This window comes from Protopterus annectens, chromosome 2.part1, assembly GCF_019279795.1.
Source record: "Protopterus annectens isolate FY-2018-M chromosome 2.part1, PAN1.0, whole genome shotgun sequence".
NCBI lineage: Eukaryota > Metazoa > Chordata > Ceratodontiformes > Protopteridae > Protopterus > Protopterus annectens.
In genome coordinates this window covers 577,255,292-577,275,680 of record NC_056729.1, presented here as the reverse complement: position 1 = coordinate 577,275,680, position 20,389 = coordinate 577,255,292, and the positions used below count along the sequence as shown (strand labels likewise).

General features: G+C 37.6%; 1 protein-coding gene across 2 annotated transcripts in view; it reads right to left on the bottom strand.

Annotated features, from left to right (window-relative positions):
* The window catches only part of EPHX2 (epoxide hydrolase 2), a 3,146,492-nt gene that overhangs the window by 1,151,729 nt on the left and 1,974,374 nt on the right, over positions 1–20,389 (bottom strand). The window lies entirely within an intron of this gene.

Genomic DNA, 20,389 nt, shown 5'->3' with positions numbered 1-20,389 from the left:
TATGAAATCATTAATTACATGCGTTTCCTAGCAATTATATTGATGTTATATAAACAGTTCTCTCTCTCTCCTTCCTTTTCCACTATTCTTTCTTTTAAAATTATTTTATTTCTTTCCTAAATGTATTTTGTATTTTAATACAGCTGCTGCCATGGCAGTTTCAGTGGCAAGTCCAAGTTCTACATGCTGCTAGCAGGCTCAGCCATCCCATGTTTCCACATCATGCATCATGGGCTGTCACTCCAGTATCCCAGGTGTGACCTACTGGGGTGATGTAGACATCTATTCTAGTCAGCTGGGATTACCTCTGTTCTCCCCATTGGCTCTGCCAGGGGTAGTGATTTTATGAAATGCAGGAATATTGTGGAGGTGCTGGGAAGATTATTAAACCAGCATCTGGCAGCCTGCAGTGGATGGTTAGGAAGGCTTCTCTTACAGCTGGTAGTTGCATCACTGCCTGCCCCTGCCATCACCACCTTGGCAGGAATCAGTGGGAATGGCAGCCAAGGTGCTGTCTGACCACCCGCTGAAAATTGCACAAACAGTACAATATGAAAGACCATACACAACACACCCCCATCCCAGCATTTCTCCTCCTTGTATCTATGTCTTCCCATGTTTGTTGTGCATTCATCTTCTTCACCTGTGTCCTCCTTTTTTCATATTTCACTGAATCCACTGTCATCTCTCACCTTCAGTGTGTCAGCACCTCCCTCAGTCTTTGTCTATGTCACATATTTAAGTAATTCCCCAGCTACCAACTATCATACCATCACCTTCCCTTCCCTTACATCATTTCCCAGTTTCCCCTTCTTAAGAGGAGGAGTGGGCAACCATCCCTCAAAATGTGTACTCTCTCCACACCCATTCTTACCTACCCTGTTTCTCCTGTGTCTTATCCTCAGCTTGCTTCACCTTTTTTCTAATGTCCTACACTCCCACCTCACTTATTTTTACTGTTACACAACAGATGCCATCATTGCAGTGGCCTATTTAATGTGGTATGCTACTTTTCCCATCTTCTTGTGTTTAACACATTACACACTAAAGCACATGCCTCCTGTCTGTACATTACTTTTTCTCATATGAATCTTAGCCACAACTACAAATTCACCTCTTTCACTACAGGTCCTGCTCCTAGTCAGACAGGGTTTCCTAATTAGCTGCAAAAAAAGCTGCAAGCTTCACCTTCTTAATAGGTAAGGAATTATGGGCTGTATCTGCAGGAGGTATTCTATGGTCATGTTAGGTATGTTTCTGAGTTCCAAGGTATTTTGGGTTCATTCAAATCTGTGACTTTAAGATTACAGAGCAATCTACATATGACTAAGAATATGGCTGTTGAATGAGTATTTAAAGATAATATGAAAAGAGGGACTGGAAAATATACATTAGAGGTGGAATCTAGAAATAACTATTGTCTGTGACCATTTCAAAGAATATAAGACTGGCTGTGTAATTTTGTTAAAAAACACAATATTTTATTTTGTATGGAAAAAGGTTCACTATTTGTACCTGTACACAATGTGTGTGTGTGTGTCTTTCGGCTTTTCCGTTTAGGGAAGCCAACCACAGCCGAAGAATCTAATGATTGGCAGTAGAGTTTTACACTGCAAAAATGTTTTAAACAGTAATGATCTCACATCCATTAAACTTGTATGTATATATATATATATATATATATATATATATATATATATATATACTTCTGCTCTATAACTAGTCTATCTTAGTCAGATTTACCTACCTCTGAAATTCCTGCTTGGTAACTGCATAATCCTTCTGGCACTACTTCTAACTGCCTATATTGATACATGTACCACCAAAAGTCACTCTTCCAGTTCTATAAGTTTAATGCTCTCTTAACCATATTCTGTATGTTTCATTTGTACACTGTTTTCTTGCTAAGATTTTCTTATTTTTGCATTAATATGCCATTATACTTATTCGCGGTAGCATTGTCGCCTCACAACAAGAGGTTCTCCCGTTCGATTCCAGGCTGGAGCACCTTCTGTGTGAAGTCTGCATGTCCTCCCCGTGGTCGAGTGATGTTCGAAAGGCATGCGTGAATGTGCGTGCCTTCGTTGAAGGTTGAGCGTCGGGCTGGCACCTCGGCACCATAAAAATTGACTGCCAGTCATTAGCGGACTGGAGTTCCACTGTGGCGACCCCTAACCAAGAAAAGCCAAAAGAAAACAACAACTTATTCTTGTGTTGCTATGCATATATCAACTATGGGAGTTTTTCTCCTCAGGTTTCCACTGAAAATGGGCTATAACTTCTCAGTTGGACCGACGCGGTTAACAAATTTGAAATAAAATATACGTGTATATATATATATATATATATATATATATATATATATACATATATACATATCTATACATATATAGATATATATATATATATATATATATATATATATATATATATACATATATATATATATATATATATATATATAGGCACACATATACATGCACATACATCTACATGTATGTATCTTTTCTGTCTCTCGCTCGCTCTCTATGGATATATACTGACCCGGCAAATTTCATTTCACTAATGTGATGTTTCAATATAGCCTACACATTTAATCTAAATACAAGTAAAACCATGGGGGCACTGTTTGTGCAAAGGTCTATGCCCCCTGCTCCCCTGCTAATCATATATAATAACTTCAATATCATATAAAAGAAGGGAATAAGGAAATTCTCCTTACCTCACATAATGCAATATCATGCAAAAAGCCAGCAATTCACCTGGTACACTTTGCTTTATATAACTGCATACATTCACACACGTGCAAAATTTAACAGGAATGCAAACATCTTACACAGAGAACTATTAAAATACAAATACACATTCAGATGATCAAATTTTATTATAGTCTACAGACATCAATAAAATAAGCTCAATGTAATGCAGAACAAAGTTAAATCTGACCATTTGAATTCTGACCAAATTCACTGCAACACACACACACACACACACACACACACACACACACACACACACACACACACACACACACACACACACACACGGGTGTGTGTGCGTGCATCATGTAAAAACAAGCAATCTAACACCAAATCACAGCATATCTATTTATATTAAGCAATAAATTCTTCACACTTTCCAAAAGAATTTCTTCAGTGTAAATCAGATTTTCTTCATACTGATCCCTGCTGTAGTAGCCTTAGCTATATGGGTTATATCCTGCCAAGGATAATAGCCAGCCAGCCTCCAAAGCTTCAGGACACCTCCATGTACCCTAACTGTCAAGTGGCACGAGAACAGCTGACTAAAACAAGTTCAGCAGGAAGCCCTTCAGAGCTTTACTGAAGCCAAGGCGTATGCTCCTCTGGGACTTGCAAGTACTGATGGTTAGCTTGTGCTTTTCTTAGCTGGGCAGATAAGTTCCCTTTTGGGAAAAAAATCCATTTTCTTATTTTTTACTGATTTTCATTACTTTCCTCTTCAGGAAAGTCACTCAAAAGCTAGGAGTGTTGTGTTTTAATGGAGCATTTGTTGTTTTTGTCAGTATAATAGTAGTATTAACTATCTGCTGCCATTGTGTTTGAAAGTGCTTTTTATTGTGTTTTTTTTCTGTCAAAAAATAACTTTTGTTGTCTGGTAGTTTTACTGGGATTTGTTGCTTGTTTTCCTCAAGATAGAGGCAACATTTTTGGCTTGACCATGGAAAAGATTGTCAGTCCCATGGTCAGTCCTTCTTCCATCTACAAAAAAAAAAAGTTAAGCAAACAGCCTTTGCCACCACAGCAAGCTAGCAATTTGCCTTAGCCTCTAGTGACTGACTCTGTGGCCATTTGACGGTACCTCAGACCACTCATCTTTTACCCAGGATCCCTCTGATGTAGCACCTACAGCCACTATGGACCAGGGGTTAGCCACATCCTCTGTGGCTGTTGAGACCCCTGCACTGGGCAAGGGAGAACCACTCATGTCGGTCCTGGGAGAGGGAGCAGGGAAGGTTTCCCCTGTTGTGTCAGAATGCTGTGCCCATCCCTGGGGAAGCAGCAACTGCCATTATTAACATGGTTGGCCCAATTTTTCCAGTCAAAAGCAAAAAGAAAACAAAGCATGTCTCTACTGCACCTCAAATGTCTTTCGATAGAGTCGTTTATTGGATGGGATAGTTAGATTCAAGCTTAGAATCTAAGACTGATCATTCTTGTGCACTAGTTTCTGGTAAAAGGAAGAGGTATATCTCCTTTCCTGAAGAGATTCAAGATTGTGAATCTGATCAGGAAGATGCACTGAAGAATTCAGGGTTTTGCGTTCAGATTGCTGATTCAGACTTAAAGGAGAGGGAAAACTCATTTTCTGATTCTCCCTGTGGGGGAGCTTCTCTTTTTCTGGAGTTATTGCTAGCATTTCCCAGTGTTTTCAGTGGGAAAACACTGAGGTTTCTGAGTCCCTCAGAAAATACTGAGTTGGTACTGAAAGATTTTACAGAACCTACACCCATTCCTTGTCCTTTTGGGGCTCAGCGTCCCTCTTTCTGCTGGCAGGAAAGCACTGAAAATGCATCTTTTAGGCAGCTGAGCTGGAAAGGTGGAAGATGCCCTGAAGTTTTGGAAGCTGCCCGTTTGCTATAAACTTGGCAGGATATAACTCATATAGCTAAGGCTACTGCAAGACTGATCATTTTAACAGTTACTGTTATGATAATTTCACCTTACACAACTTTACTTTATAACATGCAGCCCCACATTTAAACACTTGCCCCAGTCACATTACTGGTAGCATTAAAGAAACCATCACAGGGTGTAGAGAATAGGTAGCATAAATAGATGGAAGAAATATAATATGTTATGAGTGCAGACAAAAGCATTTCACCAATTTCAAGTTTGACAAGATATTTTATACCATCCATAATATTTTTATATATACGTATATCACTTTATATCAATTTGTGTCTTTCAGCTTTTCCCTGTTAGGGGTCGCCACAACGGAACTCCGGTCCGCTAATGATTGGCAGTAGATTTTTACATACAGAGTTGCCAGCTCTGATGGACAACCTTCAACGAAGGTACGTCCATTCACACATGTCTCCACACAGAAGACGCTCTAGCTGAGAATCGAACAGGACATCTTACTGTGAGGCAACAACGCTACCGCAGCACCACCACCGCATTCTATATCACTTTATATCAATAATCATTTAAAAACATTTTTAATAAATCAGATAAGTCATGTTAGAATAGATCATTCAAACCTGATTCAAAAAGAGCACCAGCATAAGCCATTGGGTACTTCTTTTTATAACCTGGTATTCTGGACAAACCCAGTCAGTGCCAATAAATATTGTCTGCTTTTATATCAGATGCTTTTATGACTTTTTTTTTAAATCTGATACTATTCAGACATTCACCTATACTTTCAATAAACTTCTTTATTGTCTGTTCTACATAACATACTACACAGGTAGACTGGGCAAGATTATATATATATATATATAATTCCAGTAATAACGGCCACACAGGTACAAAACGCACTCTCTAAAGCCAAGAATACAGCATCCATGGGACCAGATGACATCCCGGGCTGTGTACTACATGAACTACAATATTAACTGGCACCTCACCTAAGTGTCATGTTTAATCATAGCCTCACCTCAGGTTTCATGCCCACTGAGTGGCGCAGAGCTACAGTTATCCCAATCCACAAGGGGGGATCCACCTTGGATCCCGGAAACTACCATCCCATCAGTCTGACAAGCCTTATCTGCAAGGCCATGGAGCGTATTATCATGGAACTTATAAACAAAGACATTGGCAACCTTCAAACACTGGACCCCACCCAGTTTGGGTTTGTGAAGGGCCGATCTTGTCTCCTGAACCTGAATGACTTCTTTGAATCAGTCTCCAGAGCCATGGACAAGGGTAAGGTGGTCCACACAGCCTATCTAGACCTTGCCAAGGCCTTTGACACCATCCCCCACTCTGGAATCATAGATAAACTTACTAAGTTGGGTATTAATCCCTATGTCACTCAATGGGTTGCTAAATGGCTTACTGATAGAACCCACACTGTAAAAGTAGCCGACTCCAAATCCAGCTCCAGACAAGTGACAAGTAGAGTACCTCAGGGTTCAGTCCTGGGGCCGCTCTTGTTTGGCATCTACTTCTCTGAAGTACAGGTCAACACTAAGGGACCCTGGCTAACAAAGTTTGCAGATGACTGCAAACTGGGAGCCATTATTGAATCCCCAAATGATGTGGATACTCTACAAAAGGGCCTTACAGAAACAGATGCTTGGTGTCAGAGCCATGGGCTCAAGCTCAATGCCAAGAAATGTACTGTTATCTTCTTTGGGAAGAAACATGTATCCATGAATTACCATATAGGTGGCAGTACACTAAACACAGAAAGTGTGATAAGAGACTTAGGGACACAGGTGGACAGTGGTCTCACCTTCGATAACCACATCGCCACAACAGTCAGGAAATCCTTCTATGTGGCACACCTCATCACGAAGGGCTTTTCATCCAGAAAAAAGGAGGTCATTGTCCCACTGTACTCATCCCTCATTAGATCCATTATAGAATACAACGCCCCATTTGGTATGTACCTCTCAAGACATCTGCAACAACTGGAAAGGCCTCAGAAATACCTCACTAAAAGAATCACATTCCTAAAGCAGATGCCCTACGCTGACCGCCTTAAAAAACTCCAGCTATACTCTGTCGCATATCATCTACTCAGAGGCGATCTCTGCTTAACATACAAGGCCATGTCAAACCCAGAGCTGCTGGACATGCTACACTTAAAGAAATCCCAATCCCTCAGAGCTACATGCTCCAGGGATCTAAACCCTGTCATCACAATAAACAAAACATGCTGGAGGGATAGGTTCCTGACCCAGAGACTCCCCAGACTCTGGAATAGATTGCCCATACATGTCAAGCAGAGTGCCTCTTTGGACCTATTCAAGAGGAACCTTGACGATTGGATGGGAGAAAGGAAATTCACCCCAGGGATCACGTCAGTCGCCCTGCTAGACAGGGGTCCAGGAAAGTAAATAATGTGGGAAGAAATAGCCAGGGAATTGTTATGGCTAGGCTTGTATAGGCCCTAGGGCTGATAGCCTAGTACCAACCTATGAACCTATATATGCATATATATATATATATATATATATATATATATATATATATATATATATATATACACACACACACACACACACACACACACACACACACACACACACATATATATATATATTTGTTAAGCATTTTCTAAACTCATCGGCGGTTTCCATAAAACAGAAGTCAGATGACTGTATAAAAGGGTTTAACTATGGGGGCTGTATGTTTTAAGTTATTTATGTTGAACAAGCTGTACTGAAAAGAAAACAAAAGTCTATACTGTTTGCAGATTAAAAACTATTTCAACTGTGATCAGATGCTTGAGTTCCTGTTTTTGTTCATTTGATGTGTCCATGCACATCACAGTGTTTTGCAGTACATAAACCTTATGTTTTGCCTGAGATTATTAACAAGTTATATTTATCGCCAATGTTTGGCACAGTACAGACAGCTAAGGCTACGGCTGTTAATGGCCTTGATCCTGTAACCCAAGGTTTGATCGCCACAGCCTTGTGTCTCAGAGCAAATTGCTAAACAAGAAATTGCTCCTAGGTTGAGTCTAAAACATTTTCTGTATAGATTAGTATTCTACCCCTGCTAACAATTAAAAAATCAGCCACAACATGGGCTGCTTTGCCATGCATTAGAACGTGCAACCAAGAAGCAAAGGGGCTAACTAGAGTGTTATAGTAGGGGGGAATGAGTAGCCTTTAAAAAATCATCACCCTGCTTAGAATATAGAATGACCATTCAAAATGACACTGATTCTCATCCCTTACAAGGAGAAAAAATGTGACTGGACTCATTGGTCAAGATACAAACCAGCCACTGACTGGGTGGTGTGGTAAAAGAAGAGAAAATATATGAAAAGTACAATGATAAAGTCACTTTTTCAGCTCATTCTAAAATTGGTGAAAGGCATCTCTTAAGATATTGAAGGAAATGGTAGAGAGAGAAATTAGAACAGCTGGTAAAAACAAGAAAAACAAGTGCCCACTGAACCTCAGTAATGAAGAATTCCAGTTGATTGAGAATTTAAAGCAGGAAAAATGCCGGGTTATGAAACCTGACAAAGGAGGGGGTGTGGTGCTAATGTACCAGTTAGATTACGATTTCATCCTACAGGGAATGTTGCAGGATGTTGAACAATATGAACTGGTGTCCCTTAATGAAATTAATTTAGCTTATACCAAAATTAGTTATTATTTATACGACCACCTCTTGCAAGGCACTATTAATGAGCAGCTATACAACTATTTTCATGTTATGAAGCCAAGGGTACCAATAATATTTGGTATTCTGAAAACACATAAAGGCCTAGCCCCTCTAAGATTTAGGCCCATTGTTTCTGGGGCAGGCAGTATTACGGAGCCTTTAGCAAAATTTATAGATCACATAGCCAAAAGAGTCTTAACACCAATTACACATATTTGCAAAGACTCCTGGCATTTCTTAAAAGTTATTAACTGACAGATGTTTAGTCCAGAGCTATACATGGTAACCATTGATATTATAGACCTATTTCCAAGTATCCCTCACATAGTAGGACTTGAATGGTTTAGGCAAACCCTTACGCTTGACTTGGCTAGCAACGTCATTAATTTAGTGGTGGACTTAATGGACACAGTTTTGACAAACAATTTTATTTACTTTAATTGAGAGTTTTTTCGCCAAAAGAAAGGCGTAGCGATGGGAGCATGCTGTGCTTCGCTATACGCCAATTGTGTACTCTACCATTGGGAGCAGGAATTTGTGTTCAATACACCATGGAAAAAGTTCATTACACATTATACCAGATATTTAGATGATATTTGCCTACTATGGAATGGTTCTATTAATGACCTGAATGGGTTTTTGGAACACATCAATGGATGTACTGATTTTCTTAGATTCACTCACAACATTGACCAAGATGTTTTACATTATTTGGATGTAACATTAATTAAGGACTACGCAAACAGCTGTTTTCATTCCAAACGGGCACTCTTTTTACCAGAAAAAAGGGATAGTTAAGGGCCAAATGATTAGAGCCTCAAGAATGTGTAGCACATTTGAATATTTTTTGGAGGAAGCCAACACATTCCGTGGCTTATTTATAGAAAAAGGATACCCAGTCAACTTGATTGATGGATTGGCCCAGGAAGTTACTGATAACAGGGAATCTAGGTATTACCCTTTATTAGGTACCAGGACAGCCAGTACGGAGTTGGTGATAGACAACAACACCTCCAAATTTAAGAATAGTTTTGCATATACATATTCTTCAGACTCTCAGGTAATAGAACAGGTCATCGTAAAGTATTGGCCCATTATTTCAGTGAATGAAGATATAAAACATCTCATCCCTTCAGTGCCAGGTTTCATTAGAAAAAGAGGAACGAATTTGAAAGAATCTTTTGAGAAAAATAAGGCTGTTAAGAATGAGTCCACTAGAATGAAGAAGGGTACCCATAGATGTGGTTCATGTAACCAATGTGCCTTCATGTTGAATAAAGATGTTATTTCTATCCCTTCCAGAAATTTTAGATATAAGTTTAAACAATACTTTAATTGTGCCACCAAAGGAGTGGTATACCTGGGAAACTGCCTACATTGTCACAGTTTTTATGTAGGCAAGACAGAAAGGCGTTTTAGAAAAAGAGTCTATGAACATCAATATGATATTAGTAAGGGTAAAGTGACCAATGCCTTTTTTAAGCATTCACAATTATGTGAAAATATGCAAATTAAGTTTATAATTCTAGAACAAGTGACACCCGACCCAAGGGGAGGGAACTGGGAAGCTAGGTTGGAGTATCGGGAACTGTTTTGGCAGCTTAGACTGGATGCAATTAGACCACCGGGCATGAATGACGCCTTGAATATAAACAGTGTGCTCAAATTAAGAAGGGCACGATTATAATAGGGGTTCTTGTAGACTGCTTAAATTTCCCCATTAAACATACTGGTATTGGATGTACTTGCAGTTCAGCCTAATGCCTTAGTTTGGTTACCATGTGCTGTACTGGTAATGAAGATGTTACATTTATTTACTTTCATGGTTTAGTTTAACATTTATTATTGTCATGTTTATTAATTTCATTACCATTTATTTTATTATTTTTTATGTGTTTTTACATGTGTTGTAATATATTATATATTTTCATTTTTGGCATTACTGGATTTAAAGTTGAGTTTGATTTTTGGATTGGAACATATATTTAATATTTAAGGAAAGTTTATACACACTGTATTTTTAAGAAACTGATTAGGGATGATTCACATGGGAGGGTATGTCATGTGATGCTGCATTTAGTATTTAACATGGCTGACTACACAACAGATTTTTTAACCTTGAAGAAGCTCGGTAATAACCGAGCGAAAGCGCTTGGGTTATTGTTTGCTGCTGTTTGGTGTGATTCAGATTACGTACCAATAAATGTGCTGTTCTTAACCTACTGCTTCTAACCACATTTTTTGGAGATTTGGGTACTGTGGCAGTGGATTTTGGTGATTCTTGGTCTTGTGTTCACATTTTTTGACATTCATGCTAAATTAATGTACCAGTATTCATTAATTAAAGTACTTAAAATAAATAAATATATATATATATATATATATATATATATATATATAGATAGATAAGAGGTACACAATAGTTTTTTTACAGGTAGTATTGCCTGTCACCTGTCATAATGCTGATGGAGAGATTTTGTGACTTCAGTGTTCACTTTGCAAACTAGGCTTAAACGATCTTTTCTTTTTTTCTGAAAACCAGGCATATCTTGCTATCTATACATTAATGCCCAGAAATTTATTACTGTTTAAGTACCCACATTGTTTACTTTGTCTAGTAACAGATCAAATCTATAAAGCTCATGATAGTTGTCAGTCTAACATTCCTGATTTCATTCCTTCAGTGAAAATACTCAACAAGAGAATACACTCATCCAGTGGTCCATCACTTCATTCATTAATTTCTCTTCATAACCACAAATTCTGTTAAGGCTTAGACTTCCTTCTGCTTAGCAGCTGGTCCCAGCTCAGTAAGCATTCCCAGACAATATAAAAGATGTAATATCTGCCAAGCACATACTTAGTCTGCCCCACCTGCAAGATGGCCATATTTAGCACATGTTCTGGAAAACGTTCTAAAAGGGCATCCTCAGTATGTTCCCAAATAACTTTACCTGACTCCTATCAAACTAGAAAAAAATGGCTTTACTCTAAGTTCTTTCCAGAGTTGTTAGGCCACTCTACCTTATTACGCAGAATAAGCCTATTGTCCATTTAAAGCAATCTTATTAATGGAGATGAGCCCACAGTCTCATTTATCCTTTTGGTTCCTAATAACGGATCATTACTGTAGCTGAGGACAGGGACAATGACTGGTCATTTAAGAGTTGTGTCCTGTGAGGCACCTCATTTCACAACTACATTCCAGTAGAACACGTCCACTACAGAAAACATTTCATGTGACTGCTCATACATTTCTCAATTTCCTCTTCTTTCACTTGTTAATAAAATATTTTTTTTTCTGACACCACTGCCTGACCATCACTGCGTAGAGCAAGCAACTATCTTTTGGGAAAAAATCATGACCTTAGAATTACAGGTGCTGATATTTAACCATCTATTTCATACTCAAAAGTAAACCATACCAGTGCATGTCATTTGTGTCACTGAGTCACAGTCATTTGAGTTTGAAAGAACAATACTGATTTCAAGCAACAAAGATGTCAAAGCCATGCCTGAGCACTAAATGACTATTTTTACTAGATAACATATAATTCATTTACCCTTCATAAATTATGTTTAATAAAATGATGTTTAGTTTCTTCAGAATGGGAATGAGTTTTCTCCCTGTTCTTTAGAGGTTAAAGGAAATACATAGGAACTTTAATGATGGTATGGTCATGTAACTTTGACAGCATTAAGTTCAACCACATAACCTTAGACATTCATTATACAGAATGTGAGAACTATGGAGTCACTGACCAAAATTTTAACCACAGGTATGTTGTAAGAGAATGTGTGTGTGTATTTCTCTGTCTACAAACATGTAGGCAACAACACAACATGCAATCACACACACACACACACACACACACACACACACACACACACACACACACACACACACACACATATGTGTATGTGTTGATTGATATATATATATATATATATATATATATTATATATATATATATATATATATATAGGGTCTATATTATATTCTGGAAAGCCAACAATGTCGAATCTTTCAATCTTTCAAACGTCAATCTTATAATATAGACCAATATATATATATATATATATATATATATATATATATATATATATATAGGGTCTATATTATATTCTGGAAAGCCAACAATGTCGAATCTTTCAATCTTTCAAACGTCAATCTTATAATATAGACCAATATATATATATATATATATATATATATATATATATATATATATGGGTCTACTTCTAATTATCAAAAGCTGACTTACCTGAAGGCTACTTCACCAAGATGAGAAGACTGAACCGTTACTTTATCGAACGATCACACTACTGAAGTTTATGTATATGAAGGATAACTAATCTAACAAATATGTACCATCTTAAGAAAGCTGTATAAACATTTAATTTTTGTCCTGATATGAGAAATGTGTTATATGCAGTTTAGTATGCCAGGTTTCACAATGTATTTTGCACATTTAAATAACTTTCAAGATGCAGTTATAAGGAAAATTAAATCTTTTTTTTTTGTTTAATCATATTCAGAAAGTTTTTTTATAATTTCACATTTTGTTTCATACCTAAGTGTCCAACATTTTAATTTAGCCTTAAAAATGTTATTTACTATTATCACAGAAAGCACATGTCATATATAACACAAAAATGAATTATTCAAGCACTGACATCATTTCATCGTGTCACTTTAATTCGCTGGGTTTAATAACTTTCTTCACCAAGGTCAGCTGAAATCAATGTGCCTGATGAAAACAGCTGTGACACTTTGAAGTCTGTAGATTGATCACATCTGTCATCTGTAGCTTCAATTCTCCAGCCTTCTGCTTAGCCTGACTTGACTAAGGGGTGACAATAATAAACATGTACCCACAGCAGAATCATTAGAAAGACAAATTGCTTGAAGTGTTCCTGTTACGCAAGTAGCAATCTGTTTTCAGCACATTTTGGGGACTCTCCTGAAAAATGTTATACTTCTACAGCTGCACCCAACAGCCATTGTTTCACAAATCAGCTATCATTCCTTCAATGTTTTGTAGCATTTAACTTCCTTTGAAGAGAAGAATACTTAGCTATGCTATTTCTGAATACAGCAAACACCAAGGCTCATAACAGCAACAGTATAGGTATCCGATGATGGCAGAGCCTGTTTTAATTAAAGACAATTGCTTTGCTTTACTGTTGAAAGTATGTAGTGGGAGCAAAGCATACCTCTCAACCTCTTAGTGCAAGAATCGAGGATAAAGTAAGAAATAATGGCGATAAATCAAAATAGGGAGAATTTTTAAATATGCATATAAACTTAGAAATGTAGTCTGAAACTCAAGTGTCATTATTTAGAAGGCGCAATCATTAGGGATTTGCCTGAAGAAACACAAATTTATGAGGAACATACCAAAAATAAGATGCAAAAGTCTGGACATTCTGCCAGTTTCTAAACAGTTGAGAGGTATGGGTGCAAGGCAAAGAAAGAAAATCCTTTACAGGACATCAATCACAGGAGGATTAATACTGATAAACCCCTTTCAAAAAATATTTCAGCACTTCTAGTTTCAGTGATTTATCAGTTAACATCCTTGCCTTTGACGCTGGAAGTTGAAAACACTGTGGCTTCTATTCCTACACAAAGTCTATTGATTCAGTTTTTGTTTCTGACTCTGAAGTGCACCATAGGGAAATGCAGCACTCCTGAGGTGCCATCTTTTCGGTAAGACATTAAAGGAAGATGACCTCTGAAAAATGTAGCAGCTGAGTTGGAAGTATATAATCCCTGGTCACTTATCTTTATTGAAGAAAGACTAGGGATGCAAGATATAATGTATATCTAAATATATCACATACACACACATATAAATATATATATATATATATATATATATATATGTATGTGTGTGTGTGTGTGTGTGTGTGTGTGTGTGTGTATATATATATATATATATATATATATGTATGTGTGTGTGTGTGTGTGTATATATATATATATATATGTGTGTATGTGTGTGTGTGTATATATATATATATGTATGTGTGTGTGTGTGTGTGTGTGTGTATGTATATATATATATATATGTATGTGTGTGTGTGTGTGTGTGTGTGTGTGTGTGTGTATATATATATATATATATATATATGTATGTGTGTGTGTGTGTATATATATATATATGTGTGTATGTGTGTGTGTGTATATATATATATATGTATGTGTGTGTGTGTGTGTGTGTGTATGTATATATATATATATATGTATGTGTGTGTGTGTGTGTGTGTATATATATATATATATATATATAAACAGTTATATAGAGATCTATACCTCTCGCTTGCTCTCTCTCTATATATATATATCTATATCTATCTATATCTATGGATGAACAGAAAATAATCTTAACAGCATAATACTACTATCAAAAATATCTATACTCAAAACTACTGACAGCAAAAAAAAAAATATTTAAACACAAACTATTGACAAAATCATAGTTGTACCAGGGAAGGGCTTATGCCCTTTCACCACTGCTGTGTGTCTTCGAAGTTGGTAAATAAAACTAGCAGGGGTTGCAGATGGGTTATATCTTGTTGATATCCAAAAAGCAAAGAAACCAGAGCCAAGGATGAAGGGTTAATCCTCCGAATAAAAGTAAAAGTCAAAACGAGGCAGGATGAACCGATACCCAGCTGAGTAATGCAGGCAAACTATTTGCTGAAGGTCAGTGCTTTCACAATCAAAAAAAACACTTCGTGAGACCATTAGAAGATGTACATATAGCATGGTATTTAAAACATCCATGACCTTTCAAAAACATCTATGTATTAAAAACAACCAATCATTATAAAACATGTTAATACACTACATGAAAATCACGGAATCCCTAGAGTTAAAATGAGGAGCTATGACAGCCAGTCATCCATTATGTAATGCATCAACCAATCAGACTATATGGCTGGCATTCATTTCAATGCACTCTACTCATCTGATTTGAAATTTTCATTTAGTGAGCATTACATTAAAATAACCTAGATCTATTTAATTATTTAAATGTTGTTAATCCTTTGATTCCTACTATGCAAGGACTTTGTAAAATACATAAAAATTCTCATTTACAGCCCTTTTGACCTATCATTTTTAGCAGTGGTTGGTGCACCTCTTAAATGTCCAGAATTTGGTAGAATGTCCAGAATTCTGCACCTCATGCATACACAAACACACGCTTTTATTCCATATATTTACAAAATTAAAAAATAAATAAATATAACATAACAAAATCTCTGCAAAATTAAGCAAATGTAAAACAACTACTGGGTATTCAGAGATACCCTGATTGCTTGTAGTAAAGGCTACAGTAAAAAGGTTTTATTTCTGCAATGCATAAAAATTGCAATTCAGAGACACATTAGCCATAATGAGGATTGATCTCATAATATGCTAATTTACATTTCCCTGAATCGGTGTTAAGTACTATGACAGGTGATCAGCACTTTCCTGTAATAGTCAACACTGATGGCCAATACTTCTTGTTAACCCAGTCACCCCACCGCCAATTATCTCTCTTGTGTTAATTAAAAAGTCTGTGCTCATTTCCACAAATATACACATACCACATACTCCATACCTATCCCTGTGTTGTCAGAATATCCCAGATGTCTCTGTTTTTCCTGACATTGTAAATCACATAAAATTGCAATCATAGCCGGCATTAGGCACTCGCCAAACCCGCCCCCGATTATCTCCCCACGTACAAGGGTCCCCATATGAAGCATCCACGGGTTTCAACATCGCTTCCACTCCTTGCTTGGCACCTCGTTCATTCGGCAGCACTGTCACGCAATTCCACCTTTTTTCTTCCCCTGAAAGAACTTGCTTCCTTGATGGCTGCAGCCAATCAAGTCCCTTGCTTTACTTGTTAGCTGCTCTCAATCAGGTCCGCTTCAGTGAAGCAAGGGACCTGATTGGCTGTAGCAATCAAGAAGCAAGTTCTAGCTTCCTGATTGTGATTACCATAATATGTGGTCTGTTGGGTCAGTTCTTTTGATTGTCGACGTCAGGCTCATATCTGAACTGCCCAGATTTTTAGGAATATGCAGATTTTTGCTTTATAATTTTAGTTTGTTCTTCATAAAATTTGTGGTTTTCTTATACAGTAATGAGTATTGAAGTCACTAAATAATAGCAGACACATACATTTAAGTTTTAGACTTTATATCCTTCAGAAAAATGTATGCTAAAGCAAAGTCTGAAAACAAGTTTGCAAGTTTATATAAGCAATATTTAAAAAGTGTCCCTATTTTTAAGCCTTTGTACCCCTATTATTTTTGGCTTTGTCCAGATTTTTTATGCTAAGATGTTGAGAGGTATGCTGTGAGGATGGATGGAGGGTGCTGGTTTTGCTGGAACGACACTGGGACCAGCAAAGCAGTTGTATTTTAACTGCCATTGTAAAGGCAATTTCTAAAAGATCTGAAAAACTGTCATTTTGAGGGCAATTAAAAGGGCTGAACAGGTCTGGTGTGTGTGTAGTAGAAGCAAGCTGAGGATAAGTAGCAGCCTTCTATCAACTGCAGAAAACGTAAGTTGCTGGGTTTAATTTTAACTTTATTTTTTGCTGGGGGGGGGGGAAGAAACCTAGGGACAGGATTATATAACTTTTCTGCAGAGTTGTTACACTAAGATGATTTGTGTGGGGCGGGGAGTGAGGGGCTGTGGTTGTAACAGTTTTATTTTATCTTTGTCCAGAATTCTTCTGCTAAGAGGCTGAGGAAGGAAGGCTTATTTGTAATTAATGTCCAGATTTGATGTAGTTTTTTTATCTAGTTTTGCATAAGAATATTCAATATTGCATTTTTGTTTTGTGTACAATTGTGCTGAAATATTGGTAGTGGGGGGATAGTGGCTGTGAGAATGCTGCAGAATATACAAATGTTTTAATGTATACCAATCCAAACCCTGTTCTGCTAGTATGTTTTGTGTATACCGGCAATGTTTACAACTGTCCCTGATGCTACATCTTTGTTCTATGATAATTTGTTGCTCTGTCCAGAATTATTGTGCTGAGAGGTTGGGAGGGGAGTTAGTGGCCGTGAGAATTTTGCAGAATGTACAGCTGCTGTTTTAATGTATACTAATGCAGACCCTGTTATACTAGTATTGTGTACACCGGCAGTGTTTACAACTATCCCTGATGGTACGCCTTTGTTCTATAATAATTTTTTGCTTCATTTAGAGTTATTGTGCTGACAGGTTGGTAGGGGGATTACAGTCTCTGAGAATGTTGTGCAATATTCAGATGTTTGTGTGGTATTTATCTATTTTCATTAATACATGTGGGGTTACGCAATGCATTTTACTTCATAATCTGTTATTCCAGCAACTATATTTGCTGATAAGCACAATGTTTTTTATGTTATGCCTTTGTGTTTTTATTTTACTTTCACTTCATCCAGATTTATTGTGCTGAGATACTGGGGGTAAGGGCTGTGACAATTCTGCAGAATGCACTGTACTGATGTCTTAATGTGTGCCAGTGCAACCCCTGTTCTACTATTGAAGTTGATCATAGCAAAGTTTCAAACTATCCCTGATGTTATGCCTTTGTTCTGCACTTTCTTTTTTGGGGCTTTGTCTGGAATTGTTAAGCTGTGAGGTTAAAAGAGAGGGGTAGGGGCTGCGAGAATGTTGCACAATGTTTAGATATTTGACCTGTATTTTTGGTCTGTTAGTCATCATAAATGTGAATTCACACAATGCATGCTACTGGAAAAATCTGTTATTCTACCATCCTACCATCTTTATTAGTTCATAACCACAATGTTTTAAACCCCCTAATGTTACATCCTTGTCTTGTTTTTTGTTTGTTTGTACCTCCTCTAGAACTGCGCTGAGACTTTTGGGGTAACTATGACAGTTCGGCAGAATGTACTGATTATTGTAATGAATGCTAATGCAATCCCTGTTATTCTAATATCTTTCTAAGTTTATCATAGCAATGTTTGTAACTATTATTGATGTTACACCTTTGTTCTGCAGTTATTTTCAGCTTTGGAATTATGCTGAGAGGTTAGGAGGTTGGTAGGGGCTATGAGAATGTTGCACAATGTCCAGATGTTTGTTAGTTTTAATCTGTTCTTCAAAAATGTGGGGTCACACAATGCATGCTACTGCAAAATTTTATTCTAGCATCATTATTAGTTCATAAGCCCAGTATTTTAAATTCTTAATGTTCAGTCTTACTTGTAGTGCTGTCCATCATGTGTGGGTGTTTATGTCTTGTCTGTGTCCATGTCCTGTCTGCGAGTCTGTGTAACTGTCTGCCTCTTGTCTCTGTCCTGTGTGAGGGAGTCTGTGTGGGTGTCTTTGTGTACCTCTGTGGGACTGGCTACCTTGATGCTGTACAGAGGCTTGCCATAATGTAACAATATTACTACTAAATGCCAGTCAGTGTGTGTGTTTGTGTGTGTTTGTGTGTGTGTGTGTGTGTGTGTGTGTGTGTGTGTGTGTGTGTGTGTGTGTGTGTGTGTGTGTGTGTGTGTGTGTGTGTGTGTGTGTGTGTGTGAGTGGCTACCTTGCTGTGGTACATGGGCTTGTCGTAATGTAACATTAGTATTAAATGCCAGTCAGTGTGTGAACCTCTGTTGTGGCTACCTTGCTGTGGTACTGCAGCTTCTCATAATTTATTGGTATTACATTTTATTTATTTAACATTTGTTGACCGGGAAAGTCTGACTAGGACAGAGCCTATTTTTAGCAGAGGCCCAGGGAGAAATGCTGCAAAAGCATGTCTTTGGAATGTGGGAGGAAACCACACGAATGCAGGGAGGACATGCAGATGCCACAGAAGGCACCCCAGCTGAGAATCGAACCAGAGAACCTCTTGCTGGGGGGGGGGGGTGACAAAGTTAACTGCTGCACCACTGCGCAGTCCCTGTCAGTGTGTGTGTGTGTGTGTGTGTGTGTGTGTGTGTGTGTGTGTGTGTGTGTGTGTGTGTGTACCATTGTGAGTGGCTACCTTACTGTGGTACAGGGGCTTGTCATAATGTAACATTGGTACTAAATGCCAACCAGTGTGTACCTTGACATTTCAAGTCTTTTTAATGGTCTGAATGTAGTAACACTACACAGTGATTGTTAAATGGTGCTGTATGAGCTTGATAGGGAAGGAGGCGTGATGGCAATGTGGTCACACTTTTTATATTCGCCTGGGTAGGGCCCCCAACTTGAAACTTGCTGGGGGCCCTCAAAATACTAGCACCGGCCCTGATTGCAATCATTCTTTAATGCCAGACAGAGATTCAAACATCATATCCTTCAGGAAATACATGGTACTGCAAGAGCTGTTTCTATGAGGAATAAATAAAATCTGTCCTTGCATTTGTCCTACCATTAATTCTAGAGTTCTGGAGCTATGAGGTTAAGAGGTGCTTAATGTTCCCTGATCATCTCCATCATATGGCAGGAACAGTAATAGGCAGTAAATAGTTCCTAAGATCCTCTCTACACAATTAAAAAAAAAAAAAAATACACTAACACCTCAGTTAGTGCAATGAGTTAATGATGATGTTTCCTGTGGTAAGGGTGAAGGGTTTAAAGCCTTTTCCATCATTTTTATTTTAATTATCTTTTTCTTAAAAAAAAAGAGTTATACATGATTGGTATACAGAGGACTAATAACCATTGTGAGAGGTGGGAAGGTAGTCGGTTGGAATACTTTTTTGTGCCTTAAAGCACTCTCTCTCTCTCTCTCTCTCTCTATATATATATATATATATATATATATTTTTTTTTTTTTTTTTTGGATCTATGTTAATTCAGCGAAAGTATGTTTCTTCTAAACATACTTTTGCATTGCTGTTTTTCCGAAAGTGCATTTATTTGAAAATGCACTTTCATGAAAAACGAACCAACAAAACCCAGAAGAAGAAGAAAAAAAAAAAAAACAACAGTAAACACATTTACACAGGGGAGCAAGCTCCCCTACATCCCACATGCTCCCGCTACTAATATATTCTTACCCTAAGATCGCACTAAAGTTAGGAAAGGGAATACCCCCTTATCCCCA